General features: G+C 43.3%; 1 pseudogene; it reads right to left on the bottom strand.

Moving 5' to 3' along the window:
- Nucleotides 1–13,242: 13,242 nt before the first annotated feature.
- Nucleotides 13,243–13,423, bottom strand: LOC143175820 (U2 spliceosomal RNA; annotated as a pseudogene).
- Nucleotides 13,424–16,501: the final 3,078 nt, after the last annotated feature.

Here is a 16,501-nt window from a genome sequence, read left to right as displayed (position 1 = left end):
CACCCGAGATATCACCAGATATATGCTGGATTTTTACATGACCTTGGATGACGGATTCCGAATATCTGCAATTTTCGTGGCCCCTGGTGGTCCGAGGTCGTTCCTGCTGCACAGATTGATTCGCCAGTGCCTCCTACAGACTATGCACTTTGATTTACTGCGCTATATCTAATAGCACCCGAGATATCACCAGATATATATTGGATTTTTCCCTTACCCTGACAGTCCGGCCCCATGAGACGGTGGTTTTCTCGGCCCCTGGTGGTCCGAGGTCGTTCCCGCTGCACAGATTCATGCGCCAGGGCCTCCTGCAGACAATGCACTTTGATATATCGCGCTTTCTCTAATAGCACCCGAGATATCATCAGATACATCCTGGATTTTTCCCTGACCATGACAGTCCGGCCCCATGAGACGGTGATTTTCTCGGACCCTGGTGATCCGAGGTCGTTCCCACTGCACAGATTCATGCGCCAGGGTCTCCTGCAGATAATTCACTTTGGTTTATTGCGCTATCTCTAATAGCACCCGAGATATCACCAAATATATATTGGATTTTACCCTGACCCTGACAGTCCGGCCCCATGAGTCGGTGGTTTTCTCGGGCCCTGGTTGTCTAAGTTCGTTCCTGCTGCACAGATTCATGCGCCAGGGCCCCCTGCAGACAATGCACTTTGGTTTATTGCGCAATCTCTAATAGTACCCGAGATACCACCAGATATATATTTGATTTTACCCGGATCCTGACAGTCCGGCCCCATGTGTCGGTGGTTTTCTCGGGCCCTGGTGGTCCGAGGTCTTTCCCGCTGCACAGATTCATGCGCCAGGGCCTCCTGCAGGCAATGCACTTTAATTTATCGCGCTATCTGTTATAGCACCCGAGAAAGCACCATATACATGCTGGATTTTTACATGACTTTGGGTGACGGATACCGAAAATCTGTAATTTTCTCGGCCCCTGGTGGTCCGAGGTCGTTCCCGCTGCCCAGATTCATGGGCCAGGGCCTCCTACCGACAATGCATGCATATATGCATATATAAAGCTAATAAAATTATGTAAAACTACATAAAACTCTATAAAACTATATAACACTATAAAAAACAATATAAAACTGTATAAAACGGTATAAAACTATATAAAACTAACAAAACTATATAAAACTATTTAAAACTATATAAAACTAACACAACCATATAAAACTATATAAAACTACATAAAACTATACAAAACTATATAAAATTACTAAAACTATATAAAACTATATAAAACGATATAAAACTGTATAAAACTATATAAAACTATATAAAACTATATAAAACTATCTAAAACTATATAAAGCTATATAAAACTATGTAAAAGTATATGAAACTACATAAAACTATATAAAACTATACAAGACTATATAAAACTATATAAAACTATATAAAACTATGTAAAACTGTATAGAACTGTGTAAATCTACATAAAACTAAGGAAAACTATACAAAACTATATAAAAATATAAAAAACGATATAAAAATATATAAAACTATGTGAAACTAATAAAACTATGTAAAACTCTATAAACCTGTATTAAACTATATAAAACTATAAAAAACTATATAAAACTATATAAAACTATATAAATCTATATAAAACTATGTAAAACTAATGAAACTATATTAAACTACATAAAACTGTATAAAACTATATAAAACTATATAAAACTATGTAAAACTAATAAAACTACATGGAAATATACCAAAGTATATGAAACTACTAAAACTATATAAAACTACATAAAACTATATAAAACTGTATAAAACTATATAAAACCACACAAAACTTCACAATACTATATATAACTGCATAGCACAATGTAAAAGGTGAAATACAATAAAAAGGAATACAAAACAATGTAAAACGGCGTAAAACAACATAATACTATAGAAACATGTATAATACTACTTAAAACTGTATAAAATAACATAGAACTATAATATACTATACAATACTGTATAAAACTGTATAAAATTATAGAAAACTCGCAAAACACAGTTCCAGATCGCTTCTCGGCATTATGTTTAATATCTACGTGTGCTCGCATAACACGGATCCAGATCGCCGCTCGGCATTATGGCAAAGATCGAAGTTTAATCGCATAACACACATCCAGATCGCTTCTCGGCCTTAAGGCTAAGATCAAAGTGTACTCGCTTAACACATATCCAGACGGCTTCTCGGCCTTATGGCTATCATCAAAGTGTACTCGCATAACACACATCCAGATCGCTTCCCGGCCTAACGTCTCAGCTCAAAGTGTACTTGAATAACCCAAATCCAGATCGCTCCTCGGCCTTAAGGCTAAGATCAAAGTGTACACGAATAACCCATATCCAGATCGCTGCTCGGCCGCATGGCTAAGGTCAAAGTGTACTCGACTAACCCAAATCCAGAACGCTTCTCGGACTTATAGCTAAGATCAAAGTGTACTGGCATAACAAACATCCAGATCGCTTCGCGGCCTCATGGCTAAGATCAAAGTGTACTCGCATAACACACATCCAGATCGCTTCTCGGCCATATGACCAAGATCAAAGTGTACTCGCATAGCACACATCCAGATCGCTTCTCGGCATTGTGGCTAGGATCAAAGTGTACTCGCATATCACACGTCCAGGTCGCTTCACCGTCTTATGGCTCAGATCAAACTGTAGTCGAATAACCCAAATCCAGATCGCTTCTAGGCCTCATAGCTAAGATCAAAGTGTACTCGCATGACACATCTCCAGATCGCTTCTCGGCCTTATGGCTAAGATCAAAGTGTACTCGAAAAAACCGTATCCAGTTAGCTTCTCGGCCTTATGGCTAAGATCAAAGTGTACTCGCATAACCCAAATCCAGTTCGCTACTCGGCCTTATGCCTAAGATGAAAGTCTACTCGCATGACACACATCCAGATCGCTTGTCGGCTGTATGGCTAAGATCAATGTGTACACGAATAACCCAAATCCAGGTCGCTTCTCGGCCTTATCGCTAAGATCAAAGTGTACTCGAATAACCGACATCCAGATCGATTTTTGACCTTATGGCTAAGATCAAATTGTACTCGCATAACCCAAATCCAGATCGCTTCTAGGCCTTATGGCTACGATCAAAGTGTACCCGAATAACCCAAATCCAGATCGCTACTCGGCCTTGTGGCTAAGATCAAAGCGTACTCGTATAACGCACATACAGATCGCTTCTAGCCCTTATGGCTAATAAGGCTTATATAGTTTTATTTAGTTTTATAAGGTTTCATATTGTTTTCTTAGTTTTATATAGGTATATATAGTTTTATATAGAGTTATACAGTTTTACATAGTTTTATATAGCTTTATATAGTTCTATATAGTTTTATATAGTTGTATATAGTTTTAATAGAATTTCATTGTTTCATATGCTTTTATATAGTTCTATATCGTTTTACATCGTTTTATATAGTTTTATTTAGTTTTATGTAGTTTTACATAGTTTTATACAGTTTTATATCGTTTTATATAGTTTTATATAGTTTTAGTAATTTCATATAGTTTTGTATAGTTATATATAGTTTTATATAGTTTTATATAGTTTTATATAGTTTTGTATCGTTTTATATATTTTTATATAGTTTTATATAATTTTCCTTAGTTTTATGTAGATTTACATAGTTTTATATAGTTTTAGATAGTTTCATATAGTTTTATTAGTTTTAGATAGTTTTATATAGTTTTATATACATTCATATAGTTGTATATAGATTTATTAATTTTATGTAGTTTTATGTAGTTTTATAGAATTTTACTTAGTTTTATATAGATTTATTAGTTTTATATGGATTTCTATAGTTTTATACAGTTTTATAGAGTTTTACATAGTTTTATAATGTTTTATACAGTTTTGTTAGTTTTCCATAGTTTTATATAGTTTCATATAGATATATATAGTTTCTTATAGTTTTATTAGTTTCATTAGTTTGATATAGTTTTATACAGTTTCATATAGTTTTATATAGATTTACATAGCTTTACATACTTTTATATACTTTTATTAGTTTTACAAAGCTTTATATAGTTTTATATAACTCTATATAATTTTATATAGTTTTGTATAGTTTTATATAGTTTAATATAGTTTTATATTGTTTTATATAGTTTTATATAGTTCTATGTAGTTTTAAATAATTTTATATAGTTTTATATTTTTGTATTTTTGTTTATACATTTCTATTGGTTCCATATAGTTTTATATGGCTTTATAACGTTTTATATAGGTTTTTACAGTTTTATATAGTTTTATACTGCTTTACATTGATTTATGTTGTTTTATACTGTTTTATATAAGTTAATCGATTTATATAGTTTTATTTTAGTTTTATAGAGTTTTATATAGTTTTATATAGATTGATATTGTTTTATGTAGTTTTATATAATTAAAATATGGTTATAATAGATTTCCATAGCTTTAAATAGTTTTATATAATCGTATATTGTTTTCATAGTTTTATTAGTGGTATTCTTTTTATGAGAGGCGATCTGGATGTGTGTAATGAGAGTACACTTTGATCTTAGCCATAAGGCCGAGAAGCGATCTGTATTTGGGTTATTCGAGTACACAGTGATGTTAGCCATAAGGCCGGTAAGCGATCTGGATTAGTGTTATGCGAAAACACTTTGCTCTTAGCCTTAACGCCGAGAAGCAATCTGGATATGGATTATGTGAGGAAACTTTCATCTTAGCCATAAGGCCGAGAAGCGATCTGGATTTGGGTTATGCGGGTGCACTTGATCTTAGCCATACCGTCGAGCAGAGATCTGCATTTGAGTTATTCGTGTACAATTTGATCTTAGCCGTAATGCCGAGAAGCGTTCTGCATGTGTGTTATGCGAGTACACTCTGATCTTAGCCATACGGCCGAGCAGCGATCTGGATTAGGGTTATTCGTGTACACTTTGATCTTGGCCATAAGGCCCAGAAGCGTTCTGGATGTGTGTTATGCGAATACACTTTGCTCTTAGCCATAAGGCCGAGAAGCGATCTGGATGCGTTTTATGCGTGTACACTTTCATCTTAGTTATAAGGCCGAGAAGCGATGTGGATTCGGGTTATTCGGGTAAACTTTGATCTTAGCCATAAGCCCGTGAAGCGTTCTGTATGTGTGTTATTCCAGTACACTATTACCTTAGCCATAATGCCGAGAAGCGATCTGGATTTGGGGTAATCGAGTACACTTTGATCTTTGCCATATGGCCTAGAAGCGATCTGGATTTGGGTTATTCGCGTACACTTTGATCTTAGCCATAAGCCCGTAAAGCGTTCTGGATGTTTGTTATGCGAGTACACTTTGATCTTAGCCATAAGCCCGTGAAGCGTTCTGTATGTGTGTTATTCGAGTACACTATTACCTTAGCCATAAGGCCGAGAAGCGTCCTGGATTAGGGTTATGCGAGTACACTTTGATCTTAGCCATAAGGCGGAGCAGCGATCTGGATGTGTGTTATGCGAGTACAGTTTGATGTTAGCCATAAGGGCGAGAAGTGATCTGGATGTGTGTTATGCTAGTACGCTCTTATCTTAGCCATACGGCCGAGAAGCGATCTGGATGTGTGTCATGCGAGTATACTTTGATCTTAGGCATGAGGCCGAGAATCGATATGGATGTTTGTTATGCGAGTACAATCTGATCTTATCCGTAAGGCCGAGAATCGATCTGGATGTTTGTCGTGTGAGTACACTTTGATCTTACCCATAAGGCCGAGAAGCGATCTGGATGTGTGTTATGCGATTACACTTTGATCTTAGCCATACGGCCGAGAAAGGATCTAGATATGTGTTATGCGAGTATACTTTGACCTTAGCCATAAACCAGTGAAGCGATCTGGATGTCTGTTATGCGAGTACACTTTGTACTTAGCCATAAGGCCGAGAAGCGATGTGAATGTGTGTTATGCGAGTACACTTTGTTCTTAGTCATAAGGCCGAGAAGTGATCTGCAGGTGTGTTATGCGAGTACACTTTGATCTTACCCATAAGGCAGAGCAGCGATTTGGATATGGGTTAATCGACTACCCTTTGATCTTTTCTATAAGGCCGAGAAGCGATCTGGATGTGTGTCATGTGAGTACACTTTGATCTTACCCATAAGGCCGAGCAGCGATTTGGATATGGGTTAATCGACTACACTTTGATCTTTTCCATAAGGCCGAGAAGCGATCTGGATGTGTGTCATGTGAGTACACTTTGATCTTACCCATAAGGCTGAGAAGGGATCTGGATGTGTGTTATGCGATTACACTTTGATCTTAGCCATACAGCCGAGAACCGATCTGGATTTGTTTTATGCGAGTATACTTTGACCTTAGCCATAAACCAGTGAAGCGATCTGGATGTGTGTTATGCGAGTACACTTTGATCTTAGCCATAAGGCCGAGAAGCGATCTGTATGTGTGTTATAAGGCGTTTATTTCAGAACATGTTCCCCCGGCCTTACATGCTTCGGCCGGGGTGGATACATAGTAGCGCCTTTATGGCGATGGCTAATTAATATATTAATTTTAGTTATGATAAAAGTTATCTAGAACCGCCTAGTTGCGGCCTTGGCTATATCGCATATAGATACATACAAGTAGATAGCTGAGTAGGCAAATAAACATAAATTAAAATAAAAGAATACGTTAAAATAATAAATAAATAAATAGATACATATAGATTAAGATTAGCGAATACAATAGAAATAACATAAATAAATAAATAAATAAATAAATAAATACATAAGTAAATGAATAAATAAATAAATGAATAAATAAATAAATCAATAAATGAATAAATGAATAAATGAATAAATGAATAAATGAATAAATGAATAAATGAATAAATGAATAAATGACTAAATGACTAAATGACTAAATGACTAAATGACTAAATGAATAAATGAATAAATGAATAAATGAATAAATGAATAAATGAATAAATGAATAAATGAATAAATGAATAAATGAATAAATGAATAAATGAATAAATGAATAAATGAATAAATGAATAAATGAATAAATGAATAAATGAATAAATGAATAAATGAATAAATGAATAAATGAATAAATGAATAAATGAATAAATGAATAAATGAATAAATGAATAAATGAATAAATGAATAAATGAATAAATGAATAAATGAATAAATGAATAAATGAATAAATGAATAAATGAATAAATGAATAAATGAATAAATGAATAAATGAATAAATGAATAAATGAATAAATGAATAAATGAATAAATGAATAAATGAATAAATGAATAAATGAATAAATGAATAAATGAATAAATGAATAAATGAATAAATGAATAAATGAATAAATGAATAAATGAATAAATGAATAAATGAATAAATGAATAAATGAATAAATGAATAAATGAATAAATGAATAAATGAATAAATAGATATATAGTTAAATAAATAGACAAATAAATAAATAAATAAATAAATAAATAAATAGAAAGTTAAATAAATAGACAAATACATAAATAAATAAATAAATAAATAAATAAATGGATAGTTAAATAAATAGACAAATAAATAAATAAATAAATAAATACATAAATAAAGAAATATATAAATAGCTAAAACAATGGACAAATAGGTGGATAAATAAATATGTAAATAGTTAAAACAATAAATAAGTAAATAATAATAAATAGATAAATAAATTGGCAAACACCTGGCTGTTACAGCTGTGGAAGGATAACTGTGCCATAATATGAAATGAATAGAAAGAGTACGAAAGTTGATAGATTAAAAAGAACCAGTGTCCCATCACTAGTAAAATAAGAAAACTAAAGATTGATAAAAAGCGGTTAAGTAATGTCAAAAGTCGATAAATAAAACAGAAGATTAAGAGGGATAGTTGAAAATATTAAAAGCAAAGTGCATAAGTATAGGTTGTTAGTTAAAATTCCATAGTTATTAAAATAATAAAATATAGCGCACAGACACTTGGTTAATGGTTAGGTATCAACTTTTGTACTTACCCTATCGCTGCCTCCGCCTGCTGCTCCTCTACCTAAGTCGGGGGAGTTGACCCCCGCAGTTCTTAAATGGGTCGGCCTGGATCAGGGGCCGGGACATCCTCAGTGAGGGCCTCGCGATACTGGCGAACTCCCGAGACGTGCTCCACGTAGATATCCCGGCTCCACCGGACAATATCCGACACAATGAGCCGGCGCATCAGAGATGCGTACCGATTACCGATACGCAAAATCTTCAACACCGACTCATTGGCCGGATCCCAGGAGCCGAGAGCACCGACGACGATCGCGGAGACCGCCACCCGATAACCGCGCCCTCCGAGAACGTCGGCCAGGGGCTTTTACTTCTGTATCTTTCGCGCCCTGGCCTCCTCGAATGAAATATATTCGTTCTCGAAGGGCACGGTAACATCGACGATGACGATGCTCCTTGAGGGCTCGTGCCTGACAACGATGTCAGGCCTAAGAGCCCCCAGATCCCCGTCGATGCCCTCGACCGTCCGGTTAACCCTTAATTCCCCTGGGAGCCGGCAGGCCTTAGCGATGCGGGAAACCACCGCATCGTGGCGAAGTTGCCAGGCCGCCGAATGCAGACGACAGTGGCAAAGGACGTGGGGAAGGGATTCGAGCTCGGGTGGTAGCTGCGCGCAGCACCGGTTCCAGGGCGAGGTTAAACGCCACAGGGCTCATCAGACAGCCCTGGCGCACCCCGGAGAGGATCGGAACGGGGTCGGTAAACCCGTCGGCTTTCAGCACCCGTGTGGTGCAACCGTGGTACATACTCTTCAGAATATTCTGAAGAGTAGAGGGAACCCCGGCCTCCACGAAGGATTGGTAGATGGAGGCGTGGGGGACCGAGCCGAACGCGTTCGCCAGGTCCAACCACGCCACCACTGCCTGACGCCGCCACCTGCGAGCGTCTGTAAGGGCCCCCTGCAGCACGAAGTTATGTTCATAACACCCCTCGTACGGCAAGAAGCCCTTTTGCGCGGGACTTAGGCGCTTGTTCTGGACCGACCACGCGACGAGACGGTCAGCCAGAACAGCGGCGGAGAGCTTCGGGGTCGTGTCAGATATGGCCAGCGGTCGCCAGTTTTGACAGGTCGTGGCTATCGCCCTTTTTGTGCACAAGCACAGTGTTGGAAATTTTCCAACACGAGGGGACCGACTCCAGACGAAGACACAAATTGAACAATGAGGTCAGCAAATGTGACCCCGGATCTGCCCTTTTTAGATCATTGTAAGTTAGACCGTCGGGACCGGGCGCAGAGTTTGTCATACGCCTGATCCGACGATCTACCTCACTCATTTTTAAGAGCTTCACCAAGGCCACATTGCTGGCCTCGTCTGGAGCCTCGATGGAAGGCGGGGGAGGCCTAGCTCCCAGGTTCCCCGCCGGTAAGTACATGTTGAGAAAGTACTCATGTACCCTGTCCTTAGGCACTTTGCAGTGCAAGGACGGGCCCATGAGCACCTCCTGAACAGCACGCCGGCGGTTCTGCCTGAAGAGCCGTTGTATCCGCGTAGCCTCCCTTACCTGGTCTCCCCGCGTTGGTCCACCTGCCAACACAGGACGATCGCGGTGACCGTTCGAACCGCGAGCCGCTTGGTCGCCCGACACGCCCCTAGCTCTCGCAAGCCGTTGGGGCCTATCCGTCCCGCCTCCTCTCGTGGTCGGTCCCCCGACTCTGAAGCCCTGCAGGTATGCTGCGATTTCCCTCGCAACATCCTCCAGCTGCTCCAGGGAGCCAGCGTTCTGCGCAATGCCGATCAGCAACTCTTTCTCCGAAGGAAACGCTTCCCCAACCAAAGGCCGGATGGCGCCCCTTCTTCGAGAGGAATGCCCGGATGCCGCAGGACGCCTGGGCTCACGAGGTCCCGAGGCACGCGAGGGTGCGGTCGTTCTGCGACTTCTCGCAGGTGCGATCGCCTCCGTCGCGGAGGCAGGAGCACCCCTCACGGTTACATCAACGGTGACGGGCCTCCGATTATTCCTACCCGCGCGATTTAAAACTACCCCTTCCCGCAAAGTAAAAAGGGAGCCGGGGGCACTACGTGGGACACTCGGGAGTAGCGAAAGGCTAAACGATGTTACGCTACTCACCGAGGGCGCCCCGGAGCACCCTGCTCCAGGCCGATGCGCGTTATTGTGCGCGGCGCTGTTGTTGTTGTTGCTGCTGCTGCTGCTGCCCGGTGGCGGCCGGGCGGGGGACTTTTCTCGCGGTGGTAGAGGAGGCGTCGTCGTCCTCTTCTCTGGCGGCAGCGGCTGCGCCTCCTCTTCGGACGACGAGCTCGACAACAGGATCCCGCGGTGGTGGCGTCGGCGGGATCCAGCGGCGATTCGCCACGGCTCCGGTGATGATTCCGGGGTTGCGGCTGCCCCGGCCGGCTGTGGCACCTCCACCTCTTCGATGGGTGGGAGGAGCGGGGCCGCTGGAGATGGTGGTAGCGGCCTGGCTACCATCGCTCCTCCTACAATAGGCAGGGGGGTCATTATCGGATGGTCGGCGGCGTCCTGGGGCTACGGTGCTTCCTCGGTGGGGGGCTGCGTCTTGGTGGTGGTGGTGATGGCCCGGGCGGTGTAGGGGTGGCCCTGGTTGCTGTACGCAGCCCCCTTTCCGGCGCGACGTCTATCGGCGAGGGAGGTGACGTGTGGGAAGGGGTGCCCGCTGTGACGGCGGCGTATGATGGCGAAGCCGCTGTCCTTACCCCCGAGGGTTTCCTTTGAGCGGCCCGAGGTGGTGATGGGCCGCTGGAGGGACCCTTCCCTTGAGCCACCGCTCTTGGAGATGGAGTTTGGGCGGTGGGTGTCCCTCCTAATCTCGGGGGCGTTCTTCTGGCTCCGGTCGGAGCCGCTTCCGTCCCCCGTGTGGTGGTGGTGGTTCTTCTGCCCACCTCCACCGGGGCGCTGGCACCCCTCGTACCCCGTGTCACCCGCCCTTGGGTGGTGGTGGGCGGGGTCTTGACGGGTGGGGTCCTCGCTGGAGGGGTGCCAGTCGACCCCCTGGTAGCGGGGGCCGTTCTTCTGCCCGGTGGGGTGAGCCTCGTTGTGGTAGCGGCTGAGGGATCGGAGCCCCTCCCGGTAGCAGGCGCCCTTGCAGCCGGCGGCGATGTCATAGGAGCAGTCGACCCCGATCGCCGCAGCGGGCTGCCGCTCTTATTGACCGGTAGCGTTCCCTTGGGTTTGGTGTAGATTGGTTGTGTGGCGAGGGGTCGGGGCCGCGGGCCGGGCGCTGGTAGTCGGCCCAATGGTGATGGTTAGCGTGGGAGTGCTGGACCGGCTTCAGGGCCGCGCTTTGCCCCCCCCCCCCTAGCCGCCGGTCACGTTGTCGTCGTCTTCGTCGTCGTCCTCGTAGTCCTCGTTGTTGTCCCCGTCGTAGTTGCAGATGTTTTAGCTGTTGCCGTTGTTGTTGCCGCTGCCGCCATTGTGCGCCGCGTCGTGCAGGTGGTGATTGCCGTCCCCGTTGAATCCCTCGTCGTAGAAAGGGTGTGGGTGGGCGGCTACGTCGCGGCGCACGTCGTTTGCGGGGGCGGGGACTGGGCCGCCAAATTGGCAGCAGCTAACGCAACAGCGCGCGGTTCTACGGAGGCGAATAACGCGGAACTCCCCCGACGAGAGGTGTTGCTCGAACCGGTCGAACCTGTCACGGGAACTGTACAAGTCCCACACGGATTGTTCTGTTGGTCGGATTTGTGTAAAAAGTCGCGGTGCAGCCTCTCCACCTTGATAGGATACCTCCCATCGCCGGTGAAGCTGCACTCACGACACTTGTACGTCAATACAACGCCCGGATGATGTTTCCGGGCGTGCTTTGTCAAATCCGTGTGGGACTTGTACACGCCACTCATCCTGATCCCGGGGACACCGAAGCAGGCAGGGCATCGGAACTCCGCCGGGAAGGGAGTCACCAGGGCGAGATTATTACTCCCCTCGGTAGTGCAGGAGGTGACTGACGCACTATCACCGCGGTCCTGCATCGCTCTTAAGACTAAGTCCTACGCTAAGTGAGACAGAAGAAGAGACAGAGTTGCTGTGGCAAATATTTCTAAGTGCCACAGCGAGGCGAAACGGGGAGGATAGACAGAGTGGGAATAACAGAGGAAGAGAAGAGAAAACTAAGTCCAAAGCGACAGAAGGAATACCGCCACGCGCTAACACCCTACTGACTCCGCCGGCACTAAGTCCGGTGTCGAAGACTGCCTGGAAAAATGACAGCCTCCGACGTGGCAGTCGGTAGGGAGACTAACAGGTGACGGTTACGGAGGAGTGCAGCGATCTCGATGGAGGAAGAGCGACAGAATCACCCACTCCACCGAGGACTGCACTAACTAACGGGTGAGTGGAGTCAGCCTCCACGCGGGCGGTGACTGAAGGGAAAAGAAGGAAGTGGAGGCGCCACTCGACTCGGACCTCACGCGTCCCGGTCCGTTGATACACTTCAACGGATGAGAGAGATCGGAGGAGTGGGTGGACGCGTAGGGGTAAGGTAGAGGACTACCGACGATGATTCGAGCACCGCAGACGGCTGGAGACCGGCTGCGTTACCCTCTTCACTGCCGGGGGGATAGAAAGAGAAGAGAGACTCACTCGGCGCAGGAGTCCAGCGATGCAGGAGCTCTCTCCGAGGGGAATAACACCTCGCTCCTGATTCCTGATCCAGCGGAGGTAGACGTGGATCAGGCGAGCCGTCCTTCCCGTCGGGGTTGCCGATGGCCAAGTCCTGGTGGGTCGTAGCGGTGTTGGGTGACCCACTTAGAGGAAGACCAGGGCTGATGGGGTTGGCCTGTGGTGGTTGTTGGCGTCCAAGTAGAGGGCTGGTTGTCCTAGGACCCTCTTAGACCATCAGTTGACCCTGGTCGTCCTCTCCCTCGGTTGTCCACGGAAGCAGGATGGTGGGCGGCGCAGGTGGTGATGCGCGGGTGATCCTCCCGCGCAGGTGGGCGGCGCAGGTGTACTCCCGCGCAGGCTTGATCCGGTCCCGTGGCGAAGGCACTTTATCACACTTTACCGCACAACACCTCGAGCACTGATCGTGAACAGACCTTGCCGCGCACACGCCCGATCGCAACTCGGCCCGCACTGTTGCGTAGTACCGCGGCGGGTGAATTTACCGAGATTTCGGGACTTCGCGGAGCCAGAATATTAAGGGGCTTACTCTTTGGAGTCCCGAGTCGGTCCAGCAGGTGAAAAAAAATAAGAGCTCTAATTAGCAGCGCTAATTGAGCCGTTTCTGGCGGCACTGCAGTGCCGGACCGACTCACGGCGGAAGTGGAGCGAGCCCTAGCGATCCGCCTGAATCCAAAAATCGCGTTAATTTTCTGACTCCGCGATGCGGAGTGTATCAGATATTAAGCTGATAAGAACAGATAAAAAGCGCTTTATTCACAAAGAATGTTCCCCCAGCCTTACATTGTTTGGCTAGGAGTGGATACATAGTAGCGCCTTTATGGCGAAGGCAAAATAGTTGATATAACTCTATAGCGTCTGTCGCTATTTTCAGATCTCAATCGGCGGTGGCTCTTATCTCATAAACACCTTAGCATTTATATGAATCTAGCAAGAGTCTGAATATGTATATACTAGTGGAAGTAGATAGTTAATCGAATAAATAGCCAAACTAGAATAAATTATATAAATAAATAAATAATAGTAGCGTAGATTAAATAAACAAATATACATAGCATACATAAATATAAACAAGAAAAGAAGAGGCACAGAAATATATATACATAAATAAATAAATAAATAAATAGATAAAATAAATAACCAAACAGAAATAAGCGAGAATAAACATTAAAGATTAAATAAACAAATATACATAATAAATAAATAACAAGTACATAAATAAATAAATAATAAATAATAAATAAATAAATAAATAGATAAATAAATAAACTGGGATAAAAAAATCAGAAATATAAAAAAATTAAAGAAAAATAAAAGAAAGAGTACCAAATTGATGAATAATTAGAACCAGTGTCACATCACTAATTAAGAAATCGTTACCAAATCTCGTAGTTAGTTCAGAAAGAAAAAATAAACAGATATGTAAATAAATATGTAAATAAATAAATATGTAGATGAATAAATATGTACATAGATAAATATGTAAATAAATAAATGTTTACATAAATAAATAAATACGTAAGTAGAATGAAAGAAAAAAGAAAAAAATATGTAACTAAACAGATAAATATATCGTTAGTCAGTATGTTTGAAATGGTTAAGTAAATAGATAAATAAAAACCAGGAAAAGAATATAATTAAATGAGTTAATAACTAAATAAATAAGTAGTTAAATAAACAGAGTAAGATAGATAGAACATTAATAGTTATATAGACGAAATGATAAATAAATGGCCATAAGGCCGAGAAGCGAACTCGATGTGTGTTATGAGAGTACACTTTGATCTCAGCCATAAGGCCGAGATGCGATCTGGATGTGTGTTATGCGGGTAAACTTTGATCTTAGCCATGAGGCCGAGATGCGATCTGTATTTGGGTCATTCGTGTACACTTTGATCTTACCCATAAGGCCGAGAAGAGATCTCGATGTGTGCCATGCGAGGACACTTTAATCTTAGCCATAAGGCAGAGAAGCGATCTGGATGTGTGTTATGCGAGTACACTCTGACCTTACCCATCAGGCCGAGAAGTGATCTGGATGTGTGTTATGCGTGTACACTTTGACCATAGCCATAAGGCCGAAAATCGATCTGAATTTGGGTTATTCGAGTACACTTTGATATTAGCCATAAGGGCGAGAAGCGTTCTGGATGTTTGTTATGCGAGTACACTTTGATCTTAGCCATAAGGCCAAGAAGCGACCTGGATGTGCGTTATGCGGGTACACTTTGATCTTAGACACAAGGCCGAGAAGCAATCTGGATGTGCGTTATGAGCGTACACTTTGATCTTAGCCATAAGCCCGAGAAGCGATCTGGATGTGTGTTATGCGAGTACACCTGATCTTAGCCATATGGACGGGAAGCGATCTGGATATGTCTTATGCGAGTACTCTTTGATTTTAGCCGTACTGACCGTACTTAACCGTACTTTAGGTTATTCGTGTACACTTTGATCTTCGAGATAAGGCCGAGAAGAGATCTGGCTTTGGGTTATTCGAGTACACTTTGACCTTAGCCATAAGGCCGAGAAGTGATCTGGATGTGTGCTATGCGAGTGCACTTTGATCCTAGCCATAAGGCTGTGAAGCGATCTGGACGTGTGTTATGCGAGTACACTCTGACCTTAGCCATCAGGCCGAGAAGTGATCTGGATGTGTGTTATGAGTGTACACTTTGACCATAGCCGTGAGGCCGAAAATCGATCTGAATTTGGGTTATTCGAGTACACTTTGACCTTAGACATAAGGCCGAGAAGCGATCTGGATGTGTGTTTTGCTAGTACAGTTTGATCTTAGCCATGAGGCCAAGAAACGATCTGGATGTGTGTTATGCGAGTCCCCTTTGATCTATTCCATAAGGCGGAGAAGCGATCTGGATATGTGGTATGCGAGTACAGTTTGTTCTGTGCCATAAGGCCGGGAAGCGATCTGGATGTGTGTTATGTGAGTACACTTTGATCGTAGCCATAAGTCCGCGAAGCGACCTGCATGTGAATTATGCGAGTACACTTTGATCGTAGCCATAAGGACGAGAAGCGATGTGGATGTGTGTTATGCGTTTACACTTTGATCTTAGCCATAATGCCGACAAGCGATCTGGATGTTTATTATGCGAGTACACTTTGATCTTAGCCATAAGGCCGTGTAGCGATCTGAATGTGTGTTATGCGAGTACACTTTGATCTTAGCCATAATGCCGAGAAGCGCTCTGGAGTTGGGTTATTCGAGTACACTTTAATCTCAGCCATAAGCCCGTGAAGCGTTCTGGATGTTTGTTCTGCGAGTACGCATTGGTCTTAGCCATGAGCCCGTGAAGCGTTCTGGGTGTTTGTTCTGCGAGTACACTTTGATCTTACTCATAAGCCCGTGAAGAGTTCCTGCTGATTCTTGTGCGAACGCGCATTGATCTTAGCCATACGGACGTGCAGTAATCTGGATTTGGGTTATTCCAGTACACTTTGATCTTAAGCATAAGACAGAGGAGCGATTAGGATGTTTGTTATGCGAATACACATTGATCTTAGCCATAAGGCCGAGTAGCGATCTAGTTGTGTGTTATGCGAGTACACTTTTATCTTAGCCATAAGGTCGAGCAGCGACCTGGATTTGGCTTAACCAAGTTCACCTTGATCTTATCTATAAGCCCGACAAGCGATTTGGATGTGTGTTATGCGAATACACAATGATCTTAGCCATAAGGCCGAGAAGCGAACTCGATGTGTTTTATGCGAGTACACTTTGATCATAGCCGTAAGTCCGAGAAGCGGCCTTGGTTTGGTGTTTTCGAGTACAGATTGATCTCAGCCACAAGGCCGATAATCGATCTGGATGTGTGTTATGCGAGTA

This window comes from Nomia melanderi, unplaced genomic scaffold, assembly GCF_051020985.1.
Source record: "Nomia melanderi isolate GNS246 unplaced genomic scaffold, iyNomMela1 scaffold0205, whole genome shotgun sequence".
In the NCBI taxonomy this organism is placed as follows: domain Eukaryota; kingdom Metazoa; phylum Arthropoda; class Insecta; order Hymenoptera; family Halictidae; genus Nomia; species Nomia melanderi.
The sequence above is the reverse complement of the archived record's forward strand: the minus strand, read 5'-3'. Positions and strand labels throughout refer to the sequence as shown.